Genomic DNA, 12,479 nt, shown 5'->3' with positions numbered 1-12,479 from the left:
CCACCCACATTGCCGCTCATTATTTATCTCTGGGCACAATATGGGGCTTTTTCATTTGGCGCAAATTTTCATATTTCCCCCAAAATTTGCATGCGGTGTGAAAAAGCTGACGGAGGGGCGCAAAATACGTGTAAGTGGTGTAAAAAATTCGCTGGGAAAGGGTCTGTGTGTGCTCATGAAGCTTCAATATAACATTCTTTGATGTTATGTTTCACCCACCCAAAACAGGCTAAAAGCTCTGCGCGACAGCAACTTGCGTGGGTGGCAAAATGCACATACATATGTGTGTGCTGGGAAACAAAAGCCACCCCCCGTGGAAAAAATTATGTGCACTAAATAAAAGATCAAAAGAACCCGAAGTGAATTTCATTTTTCATTAAATTGACTTTTGTGTTGCTGCTTCTGCTTGGCTTTGTGTGTCTCAAAAGTCAATATTCACTCGTGTTTTTTGGGATGGGTGTCGGAAGGTTCACGGGAGCTCTTTCACTATGAGGGGTATTTGAGGAAGACACACGCCAAAGGAGTGACAACATTCTCGTCAACACGCATGAAAAATCACACAATTCTTCCCTTGTTACGAATATTTCCCGGCAAAGCTTCACTCATCATTATTTCATAATTTCTCCCAATGTTCGCTATGAGTCCCGCTGTGAAAATTTAATAATCAATAATGTCTGCAAATTTCAAACAATTCCCAGAGATACATGAAAGGAAATGATATCTTTTTTGGAAGCGAAAAAATGTCTCCAATTTGCTGGTTGGAAGTGATAAAGACGAAAAGACGCACCAAACCATAAACTGCTAGAGATTCTAAATTGTACCACCATTCGTTTTGTAGTAGAAAGACCACAATGTTTCAATTGCTACGGAATATATTCTTGACGTGGATTGCTTAAATTAAGATTATTTTGACACGAATGAAAATATTTTTAATTATTTCTATGAACGGTAAAACTAATTGTATAGTGAAGCCAATTCATATAGAAAAATAATTTTAATATCCTTTCTTTTGAGTCTTTTGGCAACCTTACAGCCGAAATTCGACACTGACAAGCCTTTTGATAGTGTAGATGAGGAATAAAATACGATTGTATAAAGAAAACTACATAAGGTTACACAAATGGAAGCTACACAGTTTTCCGTCAAATACAAATGTATAGAGAACCAATGCTTTCAAAGCTCCGCTGGATCACAAAAGCTGTGTCATGTCGCAATCTCAGTCGGGAGAACATAATACAGAATAGATAATGGGATTATGGATATGACTGCGTGTGACCGAAGCTTTTATTGTCTTTATTTTATTTTACAATATCTCTCCACCATTTCCGAAGCGAACAAGCGGAATCGAGGGTGGGATGTGAAATGTCTTTAATAACCCTGGAGACATGAAAAGTACATTGAAAATTTTTCTTGTAAAAAAAGTGGGTGGGAAGTTGGGGGACTTCCTACATATTTTATTGCTTGCGAACTAGAGAGTGAGGGAAAGTATTTTTTGTGCCCCTGTGATACTTCTATGTCGCATTTTGTGTAAGATATGAGAAGCTTTTATCCATAATTTTGTAATTTACTGGGTATTTTCCATACTATTATCGTTACTATATGACTCCTCGTTGGGGAGGGATTATCGCCCATTGTATGACGAGGCGTAGAGGATAAAAATCCACTCATGGCCAGAGGGTTCTCTCGTGCCACAGTGCGACAAAATTGACAATGCCAATGACAAAGTTCGAGGAGTGTGTGTCATGGTAGAAAAAAAAAACGTCGAGTCTCTCCTAACCCTTTCATCTCTAAGGCACTCCTCATGCGACAACATAATTCATTGGGAGCCCCTCAAAGTCCCGAACTCAGGCTTGTCATTAATCAAGTGATTTACACATTTTTCCAGTCACTTTTCCAACGATCAGAGACCCTCAAACTCTCTTACAAATCCCACTCTTTCATGCCTCTGTTGCGCATACAAATTTCGACTTTGTTGCTCCAGTGACTCGTCAATGGATTCTCGCCTCGTAATGGTCAGACTGACATGCGATGGGGAATCACTTGCCGATTCGGCAGAATTGATTTTCAAGAATTTAACCGCATTTTTCTGCGGCACACTCATATTTCAGCCCTTTCATCATGCAAACCAGGCCCAAACCTGAGCATTTACAAAATTGCCGGCCAACATTTGCAACAGTGGTCGCGCAATCAAACCGCATTGCAAATTATAATTCAATTGAGCCTTCGTGCAGTGAAAATTCATCATGCGTGCCAGCGTAATATGGCGATATTCACACTCTTCGCAGAATTTAGGTCGCTGTATCATCTGGGACAATTGATAGTTGGTCAAGCTGACGACAGGCGCAAATGCTCGATGGTCTGAACGTGAGTGTGACTAGCATGAGCCGAAAAAGCTCCCCCCACTCTCCAAAGCTCACAAAGAAATCAGCAACATTTGAGACTCATTTTAATGAATTTAATTTGTCAGGGTAGCACAAGAACAAACAGCATTTCCCATGAGTAGATGAGGTTTTAAGTACTTTTCTGTGTCAATCAAAAGTTTTCTTCACCACATTTTCTTATTTACTGCATCAGACACGCTGTGAAAACTAAATGAGAGATGCAAGAATATTTTCTTTACAACTTTCTTGATTCACTTGAACAGATCTCAAAATGTAGAAAGGAAGTATTTCGTCGTCTTACTTTAACCCATGATTCCATCAAACTGAAAAAAACTATATATGATTCATCCTCGAGTTAATACTGCAACAAAATACTTCATTTAGCCTTGGCGATAAGAGGAAATGGCCAGCGTGAGTGGCCAAACATGAAATTACGAAATGTGGAAATGCCATAAAAGTCAGTGAGAGAAGTGCGGATTTTATAAAAATTCCCGTCATTCATCAACTTTTCTGTAATTAAGCATCAACAATCTTTCGAACTCTGTGGGGTCTCTTATTTACACTCACTTGAGACAGCAGAATATCTCTCGAGCAATTTCCCGCCTGGCGAAGGTAAAATGTAATTAAATTCTACTTTGAAGTATAGAAGAACTCACTTCTGGCGGAGTTAATAAGATTCCCCTTGCATTCAACTTTCCACCTCAACGTATGCAATTGTGTGCAATTGTGTGCCTGTGAGAGCTTGAAAGCTGCGGAGAAAGCGCATTGCATGGTCAGTGAAGTTGAATGTCTCGTGGAGGCGCGCCACAGAGAACAACACTCCAGATACACTGTGGCATGTGTTCCTGATGCTCCTCGCCCACCATATCAGCCCCCCAGATGCCTCACAGATGTGAGAAACCGCACATGCACCCCATCGAATCCGGGGCGATTGTGTTGCTTTTTGGCTTATGGCTCTCTCTCTCTCTGCCTTTGTCTGCCCACATCGACATTCGCCTCCCCGCTCGCCTGAGACATTGTGTAATTCTCTGGGTAGGATTACAAATCCAACACAGGATTCCCCTTTAATTTGCACACCCGCTCTGCCCCGTCGCGAAGCGCCAATCGATGCCGAAATGCTGGCACAAGTCAACAGCAGAGACACAATTTTGGGGCCTCCAGAGACACACTCATGCTGCCCCAATAAAACCCAGCACTTTTTTACTTTCGAGCCTCAGTGATTGACATATTCAAATTTATTCGGAATCCCTTTGGAGACTTGCCTTCACAAGATTTTCGAGGGTTTTCCCAGAGAATAATGGTGCCATCACAGCAATGTGTGCACCTGCATGGCAATTCCTAAACCTGCTGTTATTTCTACAATTTGAATTAAATTTTAAAGCTAAGGCCACTTTGAACGCTCTTTAAATACACTTTCCTTAAAAAAATGAAACATTACTGGGCGGAGCATTCAAGTGGGCGTGGTTTCAGGGGCAATTCTAAGCTATTTATACACGTCAATCCGAAAAATACAATCAAAAATTACATTTTGCAACTGCCACACTTCCTTACGGATTCCAAGTGCATTTGCTGAATAAATGCCTATTCATTGTTCAAATCTTCTCATCGCAAGCTTGTCGTCGTAATGGTCATCATTTGGGTCAATTAAAGTTGAGAGTGTTGCCAAAGTTTGTCAATTAAAATGTGATTTTGCTGTATGGAAAATGAGTGAAAATCGATGCTTGAGCGCCTCGTGGAAAATGAGCTGTAATTTTCCACGAGGAGGCGAGATGGAAATTTTGATAGGGAACAAGAATTGAAAAGCTAGAGGGTGTGTTTGTATGTTGTGTGCTCTCATTAAATACTTTTAAAGATGAACACCGTGAATGCGACGGCAATAAATGTAAGAAGGTGTGAAAACTTTGCTGCGAACACTCGCCTCTGAATTTCATGAAGAGACGAAGAGAAATTGAAGGGATGGCAAGCTTGATGGGAACAAAAGACGCAATTTAATATAAATTTCATGTAAATGCAAACGACGAGAGCATTAGGGAGAGTATCAGGTGAGCCTTCTCGAAGCTGGGATTTTGTCGTTCTGCCTCGACACAATTATCCGGCGAAATCACTTGAATTGCAACTTAATGACTGTTTATGGTGAGGTGTTGCGAAAGTCACCCCCTGAAGGCGAGTCAGAAATTTATGGTGGGGTTATTAGATTTATGCGCGCGCCCAAAAATTCATCCTCCACGCGGCCTGGACGAAGAGAAGAGGGCGCAGATAAGATGATGACGATAGGCGTAAGCTGATTATTATTAAAGGCAAAAAAGAAGAGAACTTTCTTCATTCAATTCTCATTTTGGGCCCCGCCAAGACAACAGCCAGCAATAATAATGATATAACATCCCTCTTGTTTCTTAGTTTCCTCGCCACCCGGCTTCTCATCCCATATCCGCTCATGGATTAAGGTCAGGAGGAAAGTTTTTGGCATTAATTTATTTTCATTGCAGCATGACATTGTTTTATTTATTCCACTTTTTTCCCGCCACGCTTTGAATCCATTCAACTTCATTTATTTTTATTACTGCCAGAGATCAGAAAGTGTGTGTGTGCGAGTATGTGTCCCTAAAACTTTTCTCATAAAAGCCCTCTTCTGTGTCGGGAGTGTGGCAATTTTTTTATCGGGTGAAGAAAGGACAAAAAATAATGTCCAAAATATATCCAATTACGGGACAACATAAACTATAGTGTGGCGAACTTTTATCATTTCCACGGCCAATCAATCTCTTTCAAGAGGCCTCATTTTCCCCTTCTCATATACTCATTGTGTGTGCAAGTGAGCTCCCCAGAGCTTCTGCGGATGTTTGCCAATGAGGAGCTTCCACTTTAAAACTACACATATATATGTAATTCGCACATCAAGATTCTAAGTATAGTTTCTGCGTCAATCAGCATTTCCTGGTTGCTCTCGGTTTCCGTATTAAGCCGCCCCAAAGCTCCTTATGTGGGGCGGAGAGAAAAAGTCCGTGAGCTTTGACGAACTTTGCCCTGGTGGCATGGAATATCCCTCATTATTATTCTGTCTCCCTGCCTCACCGTGTCCGTCATAAAGTGGGATTTGTGAGATGATACGCCGCCGGAATCTGTGTCGAAGTCCGCACTGTCCCCGGGATGACCTTTTTAATTGAAAGAAAAGAACGTGACAGCCGTTGTGAAGGTATTTCGGCATGCATGGCCAGTCTCCAATTATCGAATCCAGGTGCTCCTCAGCCCACCAGAGAGAGTATATGGCGATGTCTCAATGCGCGCACCCCCAGAAGAGTGAGGATACAAATAGCAGAATTACGAGAAAAGTGTGTGAGTCTGCAGAAAAGGCATGAAAGGAGGACAATGACGAATAAAGATAGCACTCATCCATGGGGCCAAAAAGCGAGGGAACAGCCGAGGAGATGGAGCAATTGAATTATAAGAGATTTATGTGCGTGCGATGGCGTTAGATATTGTGCGGTTTCTGCTTTTTATTGTCTGTGAGAAATGATAATACAGCATTTGAAATATTTCACTTCCTCTCCACATGACTCGTATGCGACGATACGACTTATTTTCCTATATCCTTAAAACACATAAATATACCCACTGGGCCATCCCACGCACTCGTAATTTACATATTGGTGAAAATGCCTCAAATCTCTCACATGCTCTCGCTCTTCTTATGATTATTTATTGGATTTCTGAGAGTATTGGGAGTCAAAGTGGTCGCTCTTCAGCTCTGCGAACTCTAGTGAGCTTTGAAAGCTCATTTTTCCATTTCTATCTTCAGCCATTCATAATTTCTCGACTCTTACCTCAGAATTTATGGGTGAGAAAATCATCGGGAAAGTCACATAATTTCTCGCTTTTCCGCTGTTCTACTTGCCACATCATAAGCAACGGGCGGAGGGAGCCAAACAAGGGCGCACAAATCAATGTATATACAGATGAATTTCATTTTACGTGACGTCTCGGGGGTGCCCGTCGTCCCCTGAAGGCAGTGTGCCCTAGAAAGATGAAAAGTCAGCAGGAAAGAGGGCAAAAAAGTGCCAAAGGAAAGTCGTTCACACTGTATATATTTCCAAAGCCTGAAAAGCCAAAACCCACCCCAAAAGTTGACTTGTTTTCGGTCGAAATCAACGAGATGAATATTTTTCTCCCTTTACACATTTTCTTGTATTTGTCAATCCGTCTCTTTGACTTTCTCTGCCCCCAAACTATTGAGCCTCTCTCGTGGGTCCCCAAAATTTGCCCCGAAAGCCGATTTCGCGGATAAATTCAGAGTCGAAGAGGGAATAAAAGGGAATTTTTTTTTCTCCCTTTGCCTTTGGAGATTTTTATTAGATACAATTTCTCCATCGGAGCTCCTCACAAACCTCCTTGTCGACGTATCCTTTCTCGTTGCCGAGAGGCAAGAGAAAGCCTTGCAGCCAAACCCCAAAGTATATATACGCGCCGCTCTGTATTAACAACACACTTGAGGAGGTCGGGCCTCATGATATAGTTGGTTGGCTGCCAAAGAAGATGGGCAAGGGTAAAAGTATTTTAACGAACCACTCTCAAATGTCGTTTGGATGTCAAATAAGGGTAGAGAAAAATTCCACTCTTTCTCTCTTTAGATCCTTTTCTCCCTTTTTTTCCTCTGCAAAAGCCTTGACAATGGGAAAAGAAGTGAAAAGCCCGCGAGGGTTTCCTCGCTTTTCGCTGATTTGCGTCTTTTCTTCCCGCCACTGCTCGAATTGACGGGATGAAGGCAAGAAAAAAAAACTCCCGGAGAAAATATATTCAAATGCGAGGAATAAAATCACCAATCTAGGCTTCGAGAGCCTCGGTGGAAAATTAATATTGAAGAAGATGGAAGACAAAATCGTGGCACAGACACAATTTTTTCCCATCCATAACTCAATATTGGCGCGTGCAAAAAGAGGCGTCTGATGGAAAGATTATGGAGGAATTACGATGAAAGGGAATTCTTGATTGGAATCTCGAGGGAGGATATCAAAAGGAAGGGATTTATATATTTATTTTGTGCATTGCGCGAATTTGTACAGTTCTCACAGTGAAAATGTCGGCACTCAGTAGACCACGCGCAGCTGAATGCCTGACGAGTAGAGAAAGTCTTAATAGAAGCATACAAATTGAATTAGTGAGAGGTGTCAATGATTTTGGTTTGGATATGAATATATATTAACGTGTAATATTTTCTTGTCCCACATAATTTCACAACTTAAATCTTAAAAAAATAGACCACATAATTGCGACACTATGTCTGCTGGGTTTTCGATAATTCCGTCTAAAGGCAGACGACACAATTTCCACTGTATTGAAAAGAAAAACACGAGAGTAGCAGCATAAAATCACGACAGAGTTACATGATGAGATTAATGAATCATTTTCATTGAACTGTCTTGAATTATTATTTACTCTTCGTCCCTTTATCATCCCCAAATCAATTGCACTTCTCGTCATTTTACCCATACTGCGTGGGTATATAATTTAGAATACGGCGATGAAGGATTGGGAAATGGATTTTATAGTACAATTTCCCATCGTTCATCAATAAAATAGAGTCAAATAAAAGATTATATGTATTATGCGCTGATATAAAAATTGCTTCACGACTTTTAATGATGGGTCATTCTTTAGTGGTTTTGCACGAAAGTGTGAGTTGGCAAAAAGGACAGCAAGACAGTGAGGCACTTAAAATAATAAAAATCCATTTATGGGATTGACTTAGGGAGCCAGAAGAGATGGTTTATGGGATAAAAATCATAAAGTTGATGTGTTATTTCAATTTTATATCCACTGAATTATACATTTTCCCTGGTCAAAATTTGCTAAGCTCTGCAGTGAATCCTCAAAATTGTCATGGCAAATTTGTCAAAATTGAGGGACATCTTTATGGCTCTCAAGCTCAAATTCTCCTCCCGATACTTGAGAGATATGCAATAAAAAGGTGATTTTCTCTTGTCCCATCCACTCTTCGGTCCTTGTAATGTTTGTGATATTGTCTCAAGAGCTCCTGGCGAGGTAAGGAATATGTTAATATGGGAGATATAAACAAATAAGACACACTGAAACGTTACAATATAATAAATTCATCGACTGCAAAGCCAGGAGAGATTTAATTTTAATTTAGGCAACGTTGTAAAGCTCCAGCTGAGGCTTCTTGGCTTTTACATTTGAAAATTGCGCACACACTCACAACACAACTGGGGGTGATAGCAAGATGATGTGCCACAGAATTACACTCTTGAGAAAAGCGAAATCTCCTCCTTTAATTTGCTTCAGCTCCAGTAAATGTATACATATGTAATTCTCCATGTAAGAATGACGCAATGGCGAAAAAAACACGCATGAGAGAGAATTTGAGATCGCAGATAAAAGTTTTACCGATGAAGAAGACTTAGCACCCCTTTTAAGGGGTGCGTTTTTCCACCCACAGGCGGAATTCTCTGCGCGAGGCTTCTAATTACGTCCCCATGCAGAGGTGAACAGCTTTACATTCACACTGAATTGTTTAGAAACTATGAAAATTCACCATGAACATGAGAAAAGCATGGCAATGACAGAGGAAAGGCGAGTTTACCGCCCCTTGGAGAATTCAATCTATGGTCGAAAAAGGAGGAAACTCGAGCACACGATGGGTTGAGTGTGGCGAAACAAGAAAGGAGATCCCAAGGAAAGTCTATGAAAAAAGGGATTTTTATATGTAGGAAAATAGACAAAAGTTTTTGTCAGTGTTGATTTTTTGTCCGCCACCCACTGAAGAACCGCCCAGAATCAATCTCGAGGCCTTTTGTGGACCGTTCATGGGTTGAGGACTTGTTCGAACGGAGGAGAAAAAGTGTGTAAAGGCGCCCCCCCGAAAGAAAAGACCTCAGCATCAATTGTTGAAAGGAATTTACGGCATATGAGGAGACCTTCAATGGCTGGGGTGGAAGATATATTTAAGAGGGATCCGCTTCATCACTTGCTCCACTTAACACTCCAGCGGGATTTCCAATTGAGACTGCGGGGACAGGCCTATTTTCAATTACTTAAACCCACCCAATATGAGATCCTCAGCTGCTGATATGGGGTGCGCCTCTATAAATACATTTAATATATTAGCACGTGGGTCGAAGGTTAGGCATCGCCATGCTTTGCTGAACTTCAGGGTGACATACGCAGCATATCAGCTGGGAAAAATCCGTGGAAAGCCACACATAAAAGGGCTGCAGATGCTATCGCTACGTCTTCACCGACAATTCTCCTGGGCGAGAGATGGAAATTCAATCCTTCAACCCTTCACTCCACAGCGCGCGCGTCAATTGAGGAATTTAGCACATAAGAATGGGGAGTGAAGACAGTGCATATTCATGCGAGATATTTAATTTCCATCTGCGGGGAAAAATGCGGAAAATTGAGTGGAATTTTCCCATCATTTTCATGTAGCACGAAGAATTTTATCCTTGACAGTGGGAATCCCAAGGAAATTGACAGTCTATTCTTGGAGGATTTGCGATATTTAATCGACCGTCTGTTGAACGCCAGAGACGTAGTGAATTGTTCTTCAGAAAGCAAAATTGTGTAAAATGCCATATCTTGAATTCTAAAAAAACATAATAATAATTTTACGTATGTATCAAGGGAATAACTCAAAATCTTCATCATAGAAAGCTTTCTTTTATTATAGTTAGACAATTTGGTTTTCAAATTGTTCTGATCCGTCCACATGAGAATTTCCATGGTTTTCCAGCTCAGAAATTTCTTCCGCCTACCAAAGAAACACGTGGCTTTTGAAATCTGTGATATGGAAAGAGACATACACACGATCAATAAGGGTGAATTTTGCGGGTGGGCGCCTCAAATGGTTTGAGAGTGGCCCACAAAAGTCCCACATACATAACTAATTACAATTCCATTTGTGAAATTATATCATGTTGTGGCATCAAGTGATTGAGTGCTCCTTAATTAATCATTTATCCTACGCATTGAAAGTTCGTAGGAAACTTGAAGATAATTTATTATCGTCTCGAAGATTCCGAAATGAAGCATTCACATTGCAGTTTAATTGTGAAATGTGAGAGTTTGTTGGTGGTCAATTTCAAAATATTTCACCTGATGGTTCATCATGTTGCATTTTGATGGGGTAATTAAAGTGCTGTGGTTTGAGTGCAAATGTGAAATTTCCTGTGCGCATACAGTGAAAATTGGCATCCAATAATATGTCCAAGACACACAATAATTGCCACCCTGAGGCTGGCCAATAATGTTCGCATCGGACAGATTCAATGAAATTTTCCTCTCACTTATGCACTCGATGTAATTAAATTTCAATTTAACCATCGATGCAATTCTGGATGTAATTCAATTCCTTCCTTGGAGACACTCAAGTTACCTTTTCATCGCCAATAGATTGCTCACATTTTTTCTGATTCTCTCCATACACAAAAACTCCCATATATTTGATAGGTAGCAATTTTGGAGATTTACTTTTATTTCATCGCCAAACACTCCAAACAATTTCTGTTCCTGTGGCCAGAACAAACCCTCTCTCACCACTGAACATGAAATGCTCCGAATGAAATTCCGAATTAATGTCCGGGGCTTCCACAGGGATTTTCCCGGGTGAATCCGGGTGGATGGGATCAGAACGAAAAGTCCACGTATGTAATAAAAGTGTAACACAAAATACACGCAATCATCCACTGGTACAATGTTACAAATAAATGGGCCAGAGGGTGGACTACAGGCCCTCTTCTTTCCACTCACCCTCGCCCTCGACTTTCTGCTTCGTGCCGTATTGAAAAATGTGTATGTGTGTGTGTGGTTATCTGCCCTCGAGACGAGAGGTAGCAGCAAGGGTGGTTTTCATGATCTGCCTCCTCACGTGTGTGTGCTATTAGAATACACTACACGTGCAAAAAACACGTTTAATTGCATGTAGATTTACTAATAAAAAGTATCTGTTCCTCGTTGTGAGTCAATCTCACTTTTGTCTTAAGCTCAATGCTTCTCTTCAATCACTATCTGGAGTATTTAATAAGTATTCAAATGCAGTTTGTTTCACAGAAATTAGATAATCAGAAACTTAACTACATGACTTTTTCTGCTTCAGTTCAAAACAAATTATTAATGAAATGCGGATAAACAGCTCTACAAACCTCCTACGTTAATGATACAAATGGTAAATAAAACCCATATTTTGCAATTCTACATTCCCTAAATTGTGATTTGAAGTTTTTTCCACTGCAAAATCCTCGTTCTATTTGTGCGCCCTACAATACTATCAATTCTTAAATCCAATTCAAGCGAATACTGGGGGTGCACGTGAATTTCAACCTCCTCACACAATCCGCATTGCCATTCCTCCCCATCCATATATTTTACTTAAAACGTGATCACGGGAAACGTGCCTCATGGCAGTTCTTTTTTGCAGAGAGACCGCCAGAGCACGATAGGGTGGATAAATTAATGATTTATAGAGCAATAATTTATCCAATTATACACACTTATTCTGAGATTATTGAAAATGTGACGACATTCAGCGTCTTTGCCGTACAAATTCGCACCTCATCCTTTGCATATATTTTCAGCGATGGAGTGTTTTTTTTTGCTCCCTTTTTTTCTATCTTCGCAACCGAACTTTCTCTCAATCCTCTCTGTCAGATTGTTTTTCTCGCCAAAACTCTCACTTGCAGCCTTCCATCATTGTGTTGCCAAAATACTGCACATACGCCAATGAGTGGCAATTTTCCTGTGCTTTCTCGTAATTAAGTGGTGCACGATATGTTAAGAATGTCAATGAAGGATTTTCAATGGACCCACCGATAAGGTGAAACTTTGGCTTCCAGTGGAATGGATGGCAATTGAGATAGATCATTGCTCCCAGAGTCTATTAAACCCCATTTCATGTAGAACCACCCTTCGCAACTTTCCCCCAACCTTGGCGCTCTTTTAAGTGCACTGAAGCTCGTCTCATATCATCTTCAGCATTGAATATTATCTCCTTACTCCGTACATTATATTAGCAGAGGAGCGACACATTCCAATATGTGAGACGCCGATGTGGAAAATCTACCAAGGGCGGGAACGTGTGAGTGAGTG

The 12,479-nt window shown here is 40.8% G+C and overlaps 1 protein-coding gene across 6 annotated transcripts in view; it reads left to right on the top strand.

Annotated features, from left to right (window-relative positions):
- The window catches only part of LOC132260477 (CUGBP Elav-like family member 4), a 298,183-nt gene that overhangs the window by 247,348 nt on the left and 38,356 nt on the right, over positions 1-12,479 (top strand). The gene's annotated exons all lie outside the window — the stretch shown is intronic.

Source organism: Phlebotomus argentipes, unplaced genomic scaffold (genome assembly GCF_947086385.1).
Source record: "Phlebotomus argentipes unplaced genomic scaffold, Phlebotomus argentipes genome assembly scaffold_18, whole genome shotgun sequence".
NCBI classification, from domain to species: Eukaryota; Metazoa; Arthropoda; class Insecta; order Diptera; family Psychodidae; genus Phlebotomus; species Phlebotomus argentipes.
Note: the sequence above shows the minus strand (reverse complement) of the source record. Positions and strands in the feature narration are given on the sequence as shown.